Below are 12,553 nucleotides of genomic sequence, written 5' to 3'. Positions count from 1 at the left end.
TACAGGAAAAGGAGGGCCAAACACGCCCCCATTCACATTGACAGGGCTATTGCTGAGCGGGTCGAGAGTTTCAAGTTCCTTGGTGTTCACATCACCAACAAACTATCATGGTCCAAACACACCAAGACAGCCGTGAAGAGGGCACGACAACCCTTTTCACCCTCAGGAGACTGAAAAGATTTGGCATGGGTCCCCAGATCCTCAAAAAGTTATACAGCTGCACCATCGAGAGCATCCTGACCGGTTGCATCACTTCCCGGTATGACAACTGCTCGGCATCCGACCGCAAGGCGCTACAGAGGGTAGTGCGTGTGAAGGCCCAAAAAATTGTCAAAGAATCCAGTCACCAAAGTCATAGACTGTTCTCTCTGCTACCACACGGCAAGCGGTACCGGAGCGCCAAGTCTAGGTCCAAAAGGCTCCTTAACAGCTACTACTCCAAGCCATATTTACATTGACAGCCTACACCGGCCAAACCCGGTTGACGCTGGGCCAATTGTGCACCAATCTATGGGACTCCCAATCACGGCCGGTTGTGATACAGCCTGGACGTAATTGCAAGATCAAATACGTGTGTGACTATCATCCCTGGATTACGGATCACCACTTAAAATATCCTGTTAATTAATTAAAAAAAAGAGGTAGTAGTGACTGTAACACTAATACACTAGTAAACACAACCTATGAAATGTTAAGTATTTGAATTAACTGTATCATACTGATGAAATCTAGTCCACCATAGAGCATTGAGAGCCATAACCACTGTAGGTTGGCTAACAACATACTGTACAGTTGAGAACTGATGAGATCTAGTCCACCATTGAAGCAGAAAGAGAGCCCTATTCCATGGTATCTTGGCTAACAGCTGCTGATGAACGAGGAGTGACGGCGTGTGATGCGGCTCCTCCATTAGAAAAAAACAACCAACTGTTATTTCTAAAGGTGATCACCTGCTTATTACTGTGATTTCCAGCAGGAATAACTCAGCTCAGTGCCTCAGCGGTGGTGGTTTTGGCAGAGGCGGGCGTTATTCAGCATGCCAGGCAGGAGGGGGGCTGCATGGAGCAAGGTGTGACTTTGTTGTGTTGATGATGGAAAAACACTGTCTCTGTTCCAAATGGCACCCTATTCCCTTTACAGGGCACTACTTTTGACCAGGGCCATTCGGACTCTAGTCAAAAGTAGTGCACTACATAAGGAATAGGGTGCTATTTTGGACACCAACAGTGTGTCTTTTCTTATCTTTCCAGACCCCTCAGGTTTGCTTTGGAAGGAGCTATTATCCATTTCATGATCTCACACCATTGTGATTGGAATTACTCAGTTGGATTGGTATGAAATGAAATGCAAAATGGCATTTGGTTTATGATTGACCATATTGTTCGTGTTTGTGGTTATTTTGTGGGCATCCATTTTGATTTAGCGAGGGGGTAGTGCTTTGTTGTGCACTGTGTTAAATTGGCAATCAGATTGTCACATTACCATTCAGATGGCAAGCGTGATGTTTCTGATAGCGTGATGTTTCTCGCTCTACCACTGTGAGGGCCATGTCCCTGTCTGCGTCCCAAATGGTGCCCTATTACCTTTACAGTATAGTGCACTACATTGGGAATAGGGTGCCATTTGGGACGTAGCTGGGACATGGCCTTCACAGTGGTAGAGAGAGAATGCTATTATGTTACTCTCCTTAAAGATCATCTACATCTTTATACGGCTAGCTGGAGAGAAAATAGAGTAGTAGCTAGCTATCGCTGTTCAGTGGTTCGCACTGCATGTCCAATCCATTTCAATGCTGCATTGCTCTGGACATTTAATCAAGCTCCCTTTTACAGCGATACGTCAATCTCCCCGAACACCCGCGAAAAGGGGATCAGGATGCATGAGTGGCGGAATGGGAGATGGAGAGAGCGAGAGTGATATAGTGAGAGAGAGAGGAAGAGAGAGAAAGAGGGAGGAAGAGTGTTCTAGTCTTCCGCAAATCTGTATTTTTAATCTGAAAATCATCTTTTGTCTCTGTTTAAACATTTGACTTGAAATGTATTTTAACAATGGTGTTAACATAAAAAATTGCATGCAATCACCAAAGACAAATGACTTTATCGACCAGTGATCACCACATTCCAGATGCTGAAGATTATTTAACAACTGCTCAAGCAACCGTGCCCTCCATCACGTAAACTGCTGGTGGTGTTGAGCTGAGTTCAATCTGAATTAAAAGTTATTGTGAAAGGGCTGCTTAGTGTGAGCTCTCTTTGACGCTATGCACAGCTTGGGCAGCTGGGATAGGTGCTCTAGCTCCACGCCAATCGGCTGTGATGTTTTTTTCAAGGCTACTTCCTCCTTCTCCCTGATCTGGAATGTGAGTACACAGGCATTGGTTATTGCTGTCTGTCCTGTAGGAAGAACAGCTGTTTGCATAAATCTTTAATGTACATCGCCCACATCAGTGTTGCTCCATTCGAGCAGATGTAGATCTGGTTCTCTTCATTCTCACTTTAAACTGTTTCAAGTCACTTAAAGAATGTCAAATGTCTCATGCATTCAAGTGTCTCACTTTATACAGCTATCCGTTGATTGGAAAAGTATGTATCACATTGGCTTCCGTCAATAAATGACGCCTCCCACCAGTCCGAAAATCAACTAACAATGGCTTTTTACTGGAGAATGGGAAGATTGAGACACCAGCAAAAACCAGAAGCTATTCAAACTGTTGAGTGAACCACCAGTTATACAATCAACTTACAACTTACAATCTATGAGAACACTAAAGATTCTTTACTGTTTGTGCACATACACTGGTAAGAAGCTCCACGTGGCCCCTTCATCCCACTAGGCTGTGCCACTGTCAGTGACAACATATATACTCTGGCTGTCGGTTGACAATTGTTCTACATAGTGACTCTACTGTCTGTAGCACAGAAGTGTAAAAAGCAATAACAGCAGCAAAGTGCAACAGTGGCTTTGCTTTGCTGTCAATATTTTCCCTCTTGATAAACCCTCTGGGCAAGTGCACTTCTTCAGCCAGCCAACACAAACACAGCTTTGTCCTTGTTTGATCCTGTCAACAGTGTGTAGATACAATAGGCAGAAAATAAAGCCTTTTCACTCCGAGGGCTCTACTTCAACAAACCTAATGCTATGGTAAATCTAAGCGCTGGCGGTAGCGCTATAGGTCTGGGGGTATGTCAGAATTTGTTTTCCTGATTTTCACAGATGGAATTATGAGAGAAAATAGCTGGTTGTAGGTGTGATGAGGGCTTGGTCACTCATTGGTCAATCAAGGCTTTCATGGCTTCATACTGCATGCGTTTGTCTCAAGTTCTGTAGGTTATTGACAGTCTTTGCATTGTCATCAACTCCAATTAAGCTGGGGGCACAGAATATTCTCATCCTAGTCCATTGTAGATTGATACTACAGTTTATTGATTAAATGGCATAGGCTACAGTAATAGCAGCAGTAAAAAATCATCCAGTGTTTGCTCAATATGTTTGGAGTGTTGAAAGTCAACATTGTTGTAACTGGCTTCAACGAGTATAGGCCTTTACGTATCACACTTCTCCTCAAATAAAAAATACTAGGCTCCCGTAAATTGTATTGTATGTGTGAGGCACGTTCTCAATAAATATATAGCCTAGGCCTACCATTGATATGGCGTTATAGGACTGAAAAATGTGAATATGTTTGTAATCGGACAACAGGCGCTCCTTGAAAATGGAGCTGAATGGAGTATGCACTGCAGGTAGACCTATGTCAATTCTGAATAATGCAAAAGCATGATGGCAAAAGCCTAGACCATTTAGAAACCTTTGATGGATAGGCTACTTGGCTAATGCATGGCCAGCAAAAAAAGACACTAGATGCATTGCTGTTGAAACAGCTTTCGTTATAGTAGGGTAAAGATAGCCTACTAAGGGCTTGTTTTTTAATCAAACGAAATGGAAAACAAGCAATTGTTGCAGGAAAATAACTTCAATGTTTCTAAATATGAGTGTCACCGGATTATCTCATCTCTCGTTCCATTATGGACATATAGCCTACATGGAGTTTTTTTTACCCATATCCAAAATATTAACAGGACTTAGCTAAAATAATATACAATACCCTACATAGATAAAAAAGGGATGTCCACTCACTCTTTTGCTGCTCCCAAACTTAATATTTTAATAAAGCTTTGGTGATTAAGATTCATTTTAAAGCTGTCTCACCATCCAAATCCTTTATTGATAATCTTGACTACTTGGTGAATGCATTGGGCAGGACAAAAAAAACAGCCTGCAGTACAGTGAGAGGAGGGGAGGCTATGCTTGTTTTTTAAATAGAGGGAAAAACATTTGTTTTTTATGTTTTTAAATACGGTTGGAGAGGCTGCACTTCCGTTGTGAAAATTCATGCCATAATCAACCACAACCACAAGACCAGCTTTCCCCACCAGCCATACTGAAATTGGCACTTTGGCGCACGTTTTTAAGGACACACCTCAGATATTGCCACCCTTCCTACCTCAGGGAAAGCCAGCTCATATAAGACAGGTAAATGACCAATCCTAGTGCTAGGGTTAGAAAATACAACAGTGCCAGCTTTAACATGTCAAAATTGCGAACAAGCGTGTCCCGAGAGTCAGTGTCCTCAGTCTTTGCTCCCACCTCCAGAACACATATCGGTGGTCAGGACCACATATACTGCCCCGGAGACCAGGGTTCGATCCCCCACTTCACCTCTTCTAAAACCTACACCCTCTCATATATCTCACTCTCTGACACTGTCGATCTCTATAGAAAATAAAACAAAAAAATACAAAAGGAGGATGAAATTATCCTTTGTCCTCTGCCTCACCTCCTCCCAGATTCATGAAAGGAACTGATGAAACTAATTACCAGACAGATGGAGACCAGTGGAGGCTGGTGGGGGGGGGGGGATAAATATGAGGACTGGCTCATTGTAATGGTTGGAATGGAATGAACGGAACGGAGTCAAACGTGGTTTCCATATGTTTGGTACTGTTCCATTTATTCCATTCCAGCCATTACAATGAGCCCGTCCTCCTATAGCTCCTCCCACCAGCCTCCACAGATGGAGACAGAGATAATGCATGTTCTGTGTCTGTACCACGGAAGGGAAAGGAAAAACCCATTTGTAAATGCTAATTAGGAGATGTTTTTTTAAGTGTATGCAGGCGACAGTGAGACAGCACTTTCTCATTGTGTTCACCTTTTATAATGTCAGATCACAGCGAGAGGCATCATTCGCTCTGCTACACTGAGTTGTAGGCTACAGTAGCTTCTCTGATGTATGGAGAAGTACAGTATAAGGGAAATTCAAGGAGAAAACAAACAAATGGGTCGTTGCACGAAAAGAGCGCCTTTTGCATCCCTTTGACATTTTAACTAGAAATTGTGCACCAATATTGCATTTTAAAAGCCTGCTATATTAAATTAAGTGCCCTTTAATATAGACCAAATGGAAAATTGAATACATCCTAAAAAATTTATATGAATAAAGACTTGCCCAAATTCAACATTTTGACATGTCCCTCTGTGGACTCTTCAAAACTTCCATTCCCCCAGTCACAAGGGGATTTATGGCTGATTTAAGATGAAAATGTCAACCCTGTTACTTTATTTGGCACTTAGTAAACACTTACTATAGTCTTTTTATTTAACCTCTTGAGACAAAAAAAACATGTTCTTTATGAAGTTGAACATATCCTCTTTATGACAGAATGTTAAAATTAGGGGAAATATACAGTGCAATCGGAAAGTATTCAGACTCCTTGACTTTTTCCACATTTTGTTATGTTACAGCCTTATTCTAAATTGATCAAATTTAGGGGGGTTTCTCATCAATCTACACACAATACCCCATAATGACAATGCAAAAACAGGTTTTAAGAAATGTTTGCAAATTTACCACAAATAAAAAACTGAAATACCTTCTTTACATAAGTATATAGACCCTTTGCCGCAGCATTGAACACCCCCAAGAACACAGTGGCATCCATCATTCTTAAATGGAAGAAGTTTGGAACCATCAAGATTCTGGCAAAACTGAGCAATTGGGGGATAAGGGCCTTGGTCAGGGAGGTAACCAAGAACCCGATGGTCACTCTGGCAGAGCTCCAAAGTTCCTCTGTGGAGATGGGAGAACCTTCCAGAAGGACAACAATCTCTGCAGCACTCCACCAATCAGGCCTTTATGGTAGAGTGGCCAGACGGAAGCCACTCCTCAGTAAAATGCGTCCCCACGAGATTCTCTGGACTGATGAAACCAAGATTGAACTCTTTGGCCTGAATGCCAAACGTCATGTCTGGAGGAAACCTGGCACCATCCCTACGGTGAAGCACGGTGGTGGCAGCATCATGCTATGGGGAAATTTTTTGCGACAGGGACTGGGAGACTAGTCAGGATCGAGGGAAAGATGAACGGAGCAAAGTACAGAGAGGTCCTTGATGAAAACCTGCTCCAGAGCGCTCAGGATCTCAGACTGAGGTGAAGGTTCACATTCCAACAGGACAACGATCCAAAGCACACAACCAAGACAATGCAGGAGTGGTTTCGGGACAAGTATCTGAATGTCCTTGAGTGGCCCAGCCAGAGCCTGGACTTGAACCTGATCGAACATTTCTGGAGAGACGTGAAAAAACAGTAGCTGTGCAGCGATGCTCCCTGTCAAACCTGACAGAGTTTGAGAGGATCTGCAGAGATGAATGGGAGAAACTCCCCAAGGTGTGTGTCTTACCCAAGAAGACTCAAGGCTGTAATCGCTGCCAAAGGTGCATCAACAAAGTACTGAGTAAAGGATCTGAATGCTTATGTAAATGTGATATTTCTGTTTTTTATTTTGTAATACATTTGCAAAAATAAAAAAAATAACTGTTTTCCCTTTGTTATTATGCGGTATTGTGTGTAGATTGATGAGGAAGAAGAAAAAAAATGATTTAATACATTTAAGAATAAGGCTGTAACGTAACAAAATTTGGAAAAGTCAAAGGGTCTGAATAGTTTCCAAATGAACTGTGGATATACAGTACCAGTCAAAAGTTTTTATTTATTTGACAATTTTTTACACTACCATTCAAAAGTTTGGGGTCACTTAGAAATGTCCTTGTTTTCCATGAAAACATACATGTAATTAGTTGCAAAATGAAGAGGAAATATAGTCAAGACGTTGACATGGTTATAAATAATGATTTTTAATTGAAATAATAATTGTGTCCTTCAAACTTTGCTTTCATCAAAGAATCCTTAATTTGCAGCAATTACAGCCTTGCAGACCTTTGGCATTCTAGTTGTCAATTTGTTGAGGTTATCTGAAGAGATTTCACCCCATACTTCCTGAAGCACCTCCCACAAGTTGGATTGGCTTGAAGGGCATTTCTTACTTACCATACTGTCAAGCTGCTCCCACAACAGCTCAATAGGGTTGAGATCCGGTGACTGTGCTGGCCACTCCATTATAGACAGAATACCAACTGACTGCTACTTCCCTAAATACACTGCTCAAAGAAATAAAGGGAACACTTAAACAACACAATGTAACTCCAAGTCAATCACACTTCTGTGAAATCAAACTGTCCACTTAGGAAGCAACACTGATTGACAATACATTTCACATGCTGTTGTGCAAATGGAATAGACAACAGGTGGAAATTATAGGCAATTAGCAAGACACCCCCAATAAAGGAGTGGTTCTGCAGGTGGTGACCACAGACCACTTCTCAGTTCCTATGCTTCCTGGCTGATGTTTTGGTCACTTTTGAATGCTGGCGGTGCTTTCACTCTAGTGGTAGCATGAGACGGAGTCTACAACCCACACAAGTGGCTCAGGTAGTGCAGCTCATCCAGGATGGCACATCAATGCGAGCTGTGGCAAGAAGGTTTGCTGTGTCTGTCAGCGTAGTGTCCAGAGCATGGAGGCGATACCAGGAGACAGGCAGGTACATCAGGAGACGTGGAGGAGGCCGTAGGAGGGCAACAACCCAGCAGCAGGACCGCTACCTCCGCCTTTGTGCAAGGAGGAGCAGGAGGAGCACTGCCAGAGCCCTGCAAAATGACGTCCAGCAGGCCACAAATGTGCATGTGTCTGCTCAAACTGTCAGAAACAGACTCCATGAGGGTGGTATGAGGGCCCGACGTCCACAGGTGGGGGTTGTGCTTACAGCCCAACACCGTGCAGGACGTTTGGCATTTGCCAGAGAACACCAAGATTGGAAAATTCGCCACTGGCGCCCTGTGCTCTTCACAGATGAAAGCAGGTTGACACTGAGCATATGTGACAGATGTGACAGAGTCTGGAGATGCCGTGGAGAATGTTCTGCTGCCTGCAACATCCTCCAGCATGACCGGTTTGGCGGTGGGTCAGTCATGGTGTGGGGTGGCATTTCTTTGGGGGGCCGCACAGCCCTCCATGTGCTCGCCAGAGATAGACTGACTGCCATTAGGTACTGCGATGAGATCCTCAGACCCCTTGTGAGACCATATGCTGGTGCGGTTGGCCCTGGGTTCCTCCTAATGCAAGACAATGCTAGACCTCATGTGGCTGGAGTGTGTCAGCAGTTCCTGCAAGAGGAAGGCATTGATGCTATGGACAGACCTGAATCCAATTGAGCACATCTGGGACATCATGTCTTGCTCCATCCACCAACGCCACGTTGCACCACAGACTGTCCAGGAGTTGGCGGATGCTTTAGTCCAGGTCTGGGAGGAGATCCCTCAGGAGACCATCCACCACCTCATCAGGAGCATGCCCAGGCGTTGTAGGGAGGTCATTCAGGCACGTGGAGACCACACACACTACTGAGCCTCATTTTGACTTGTTTTAAGGACATTACATCAAAGTTGGATCAGCCTGTAGTGTGGTTTTCCACTTTAATTTTGAGTGTGACTCCAAATCCAGACCTCCATGGGTTGATAAATTGGATTTCCATTGATTATTTTTGTGTGATTTTGTTGTCAGCACATTCAACTATGTAAAGAAAAAAGTATTTAATAAGATTATTTCATTCATTCAGATCTAGGATGTGTTATTTTAGTGTTCCCTTTATTTTTTGGAGCAGTGTAGTTCTTGCATAGTTTGGAGCTGTGCTTTGGGTCATTGTCCTGTTGTAGGAGGAAATTGGCTCCAATTAAGCGCCTTTCACAGGGTATGGCATGGCGTTGCAAAATGGAGTGATAGCCTTCCTTCTTCAAGATCCCTTTTAACCTGTACAAATATCCCACTTTACCACCACCAAAGCACCCCTAGACCATCACATTGCCTCCACCATGCTGTTTCTCAAACTAGGCACTCTAATGTACTTGTGCTCTTGCTCAGTTGTGCACCGGGGCCTCCCACTCCTCTTTCTATTCTAGTTAGAGCCAGTTTGCTCTGTTCTGTGAAGGGAGTAGTACACAGCATTGTATGAGATCTTCAGTTTCTTTGCAATTTCTCGCATGGAATAGCCTTCATTTCTCAGAACAAGAATAGACTGACGAGTTTCAGAAGAAAGATCTTTGTTTCTGGCCATTTTGAACCTGTAATCGAACACACAAATGCTGATGCTCCAGATACTCAACTAGTCTAAAGAAGTCCAGTTTTATTGCTTCTTTAATCAGGGCAACAGTTTTCAGCTGTGCTAACATAATTGCAAAAGGGTTTTCTAATAATCTATTAGCCTTTGATAAACTTGGATTAGCTAACACAAAGTGCCATTGGAACACAGGAGTGATGGTTGCTGATAATGGGCCTCTGTACGCCTATGTAGATATTCCATTAAAAATCAAGCGTTTCCAGCTACAATAGTCATTTATAACATTACCAATGTCTACACTGTATTTCTGATCAATTTGATATTATTTTAATGGACAAAAAAATGTGTTTTTCTTTCAAAAACAAGGACATTTCGAAGTGACCCCAAACTTTTGAACGGTAGTGTACATTGTAGAATAATAGTGAAGACATCAAAACTATGAAATAACAAATATGGAATCATGCCGTAACCAAAAAAGTATTAAACAAATCAAAATATGTTTTATGTTTTAGATTCTTCAAAGAAGCCACCCTTTGCCTTGATGACAGCTTTGCACACTCTTGGCATTCTCTCAACCAGCTTTACGAGGAAGTCACCTGGAATGCTTTTACAACAGTCTTGAAGGATTTCCCACATATGCTGAGCACTTGTTGGCTGCTTTTCCTTCACTCTGCTGTCCAACTCATCCCAAACCATCTCAATTGGATTGAGGTTGGGTGATTGTGGAGGCCACAAAGACACGGCGGTTGAAACCAATGTAGAAAATAATAAAAATAAAGAAAAACCTTTGACTGAGATAGGTGTCCAAACTTTTGACTGGTACTGTATGTATTTTTTTTACCAAGTTACACTATTCAAAAGGTACTCAATTGGTGGAACAACCCAACTATTAAACTATCCACGGCTGAAACTACTTCTACCAAATCTTGGATAATAATATAGTAATATCTTTCAATATTACAGTACCTTTCAGCAGAAGTCAGATGTGTTAGTGGGAAGATGTCTGGTTGCTCTGAAGGTTGACATGGACTGGATCCACAAACAGATGCTCCTCAGTTGTTTCTGTCAAAAAGAAAGAGAGAGTCAGTCAAATGCACAGGAAGTGAATTCATTATACTGTGCACATCGGCATTCCATTGTTCATCTCTGTACTCTGTGTGTATGTGTCGCACATCAATGTATTATACCGTGTGTGTTTCTGTGTGTGTGTATGAGTGTGTGGAGCACATGTACCGTAGCGTGTGTGTAAGTGTATGTGCATGTGAGCGTGTATGTGAAAGAGTAGCTGATTTTCTGCGTGCGCACACATACAACAAACAGTACAGCAAACAACAAGGTCACAACTCCCCAAAGCTTCCCACTGTGCCTAGTACACTGCCTTACATTTGAAGATGACTCTCCTCTCAAGAGTTTCCCTGGTAAAGGTAAAAACGCTGGCTTTGCCTACGATGTCCACTCTGTCTCTCTCTAGTCTCTAGTCTAACTGTGGCTGACTCTCTCTCTCTAATCTAACTGTGGCTGACTCTCTCTCTCTCTCTCTCTAATCTAACTGTGGCTGACTCTCTCTCTCTCTCTAGTCTAACTGTGGCTGACTCTCTCTCTCTAATCTAACTGTGGCTGACTCTCTCTCTCTCTCTAGTGTAACTGTGGCTGACTCTTTCGCTCTCTCTCTCTCTCTCTTTCTCTGTCTAGTCTAACTGTTGTTCTCTCTCGCTCTCTCTCTCTCGTCTAACTGTTGTTCTTTCACGCTCACTTTCTCTCTCTAGTCTAACTGTTGTTCTCTCGCTCTCTTTCACTCTCTCTAGTCTAACTGTCGTTCAATCTCTCTCTCTCTATCTAGTCTAACTGTGGCTGATTGTCCCTCTCTACGCAGAGCACAGAGACACTGATGGCAGAGATGAGATGGTGTGGTGCTCCCACACAGAGGCAGGGTAATTGGCTCTCCATGATGGGCCATAAACATACATCACAGGGGTGGTGGAGCGCCAAACAGACAGCTAACTAAGCCTCTCTCACTCTTTCTCTGCTGCTCCGTCTCTGCTGCATGCACAAGAAGACACAGATATACACACACAAACCCCCAAGAATACACACACACACACACACACACACACACACACACACACACACACACACACACACACACACACACACACACACACACACACACACACACACACACACACACACACACAGCACATTGTCTTTGTTACTCTGGATATTCACGCTGCCTGCACGGGTCATGCCCTTCACGCCATTATCACAGTAGAACACCCCACCCCCTTTTTTATTAGAACAAAACCATCATCATACGGTAATATACAGTTATATACAGCAATATATAGAGGACAACACTCTCTCTTAATCTCCATAGCACCATCACCATCACCCATAAGGGATGCCCTCGCAAGCAATTACCATAACACCATACTGCCACACATTAGTGATGTGCTGGATGACTCATAACCCACAGTCCCTGTGGTTTTTTCTTTCATTATTTTTATCTGCCGTTAGTACGTAGCCTCAGCTTTAGGGCCTAACTGTAGCATGTCAAATACACACCAATTGACAAACGCTTTTGGGAACTTGGTCATAAAAAGTTTACGTCAATCCACTGAGGCAAAAAGGAAAATGTAGGAGTTTAATTCAATAAGAGAAAAGCTGTGAAATAGAGAGTTCAAAATAAATAGAAGGAAGGGCCAGAACATTAGTCTAATGTTTGGTGAAGTGGTAAAAGATGATGATAGCAGTGTTATGTGTGATGATTTGTGATTCGCTATACAAATTCGACAGTCACAAGATGGAGACTTCAAAATGACACGTCAAGGGAACTGTACTGTTCAGATGGGTTAAATGGAATAGTAGCCTATCTGAAATCTGGACACTGACTGTAAATGTTGACTCTGGAACGTAAATAGCCCACACAACTACCTCCAACCCCATTTTGTAATTTTTTTTTCTTTTCTTCTGCACCCCAGTATCTCTACTTGCACATCATCATCTGCACATCTGTCACTCCAGTGTTAATGCTAAATTGTAATTATTT

At 42.8% G+C, this 12,553-nt stretch overlaps 1 protein-coding gene across 3 annotated transcripts in view; it reads right to left on the bottom strand.

Annotated features, from left to right (window-relative positions):
• mgat4c (mgat4 family member C) overlaps nucleotides 1-12,553 on the bottom strand; it is a 207,065-nt gene that overhangs the window by 83,547 nt on the left and 110,965 nt on the right. For all 3 annotated transcript variants that reach the window (XM_014125695.2, XM_045688449.1, XM_014125692.2), the window contains exon 3: nucleotides 10,474-10,569. The gene's annotated coding sequence lies outside the window, so the exon portion shown is untranslated. The remainder of the gene's footprint in view (nucleotides 1-10,473; nucleotides 10,570-12,553) is intronic.

Source organism: Salmo salar, chromosome ssa10 (genome assembly GCF_905237065.1).
Source record: "Salmo salar chromosome ssa10, Ssal_v3.1, whole genome shotgun sequence".
Lineage (NCBI taxonomy): Eukaryota > Metazoa > Chordata > Actinopteri > Salmoniformes > Salmonidae > Salmo > Salmo salar.
The sequence above is the reverse complement of the archived record's forward strand: the minus strand, read 5'-3'. Positions and strand labels throughout refer to the sequence as shown.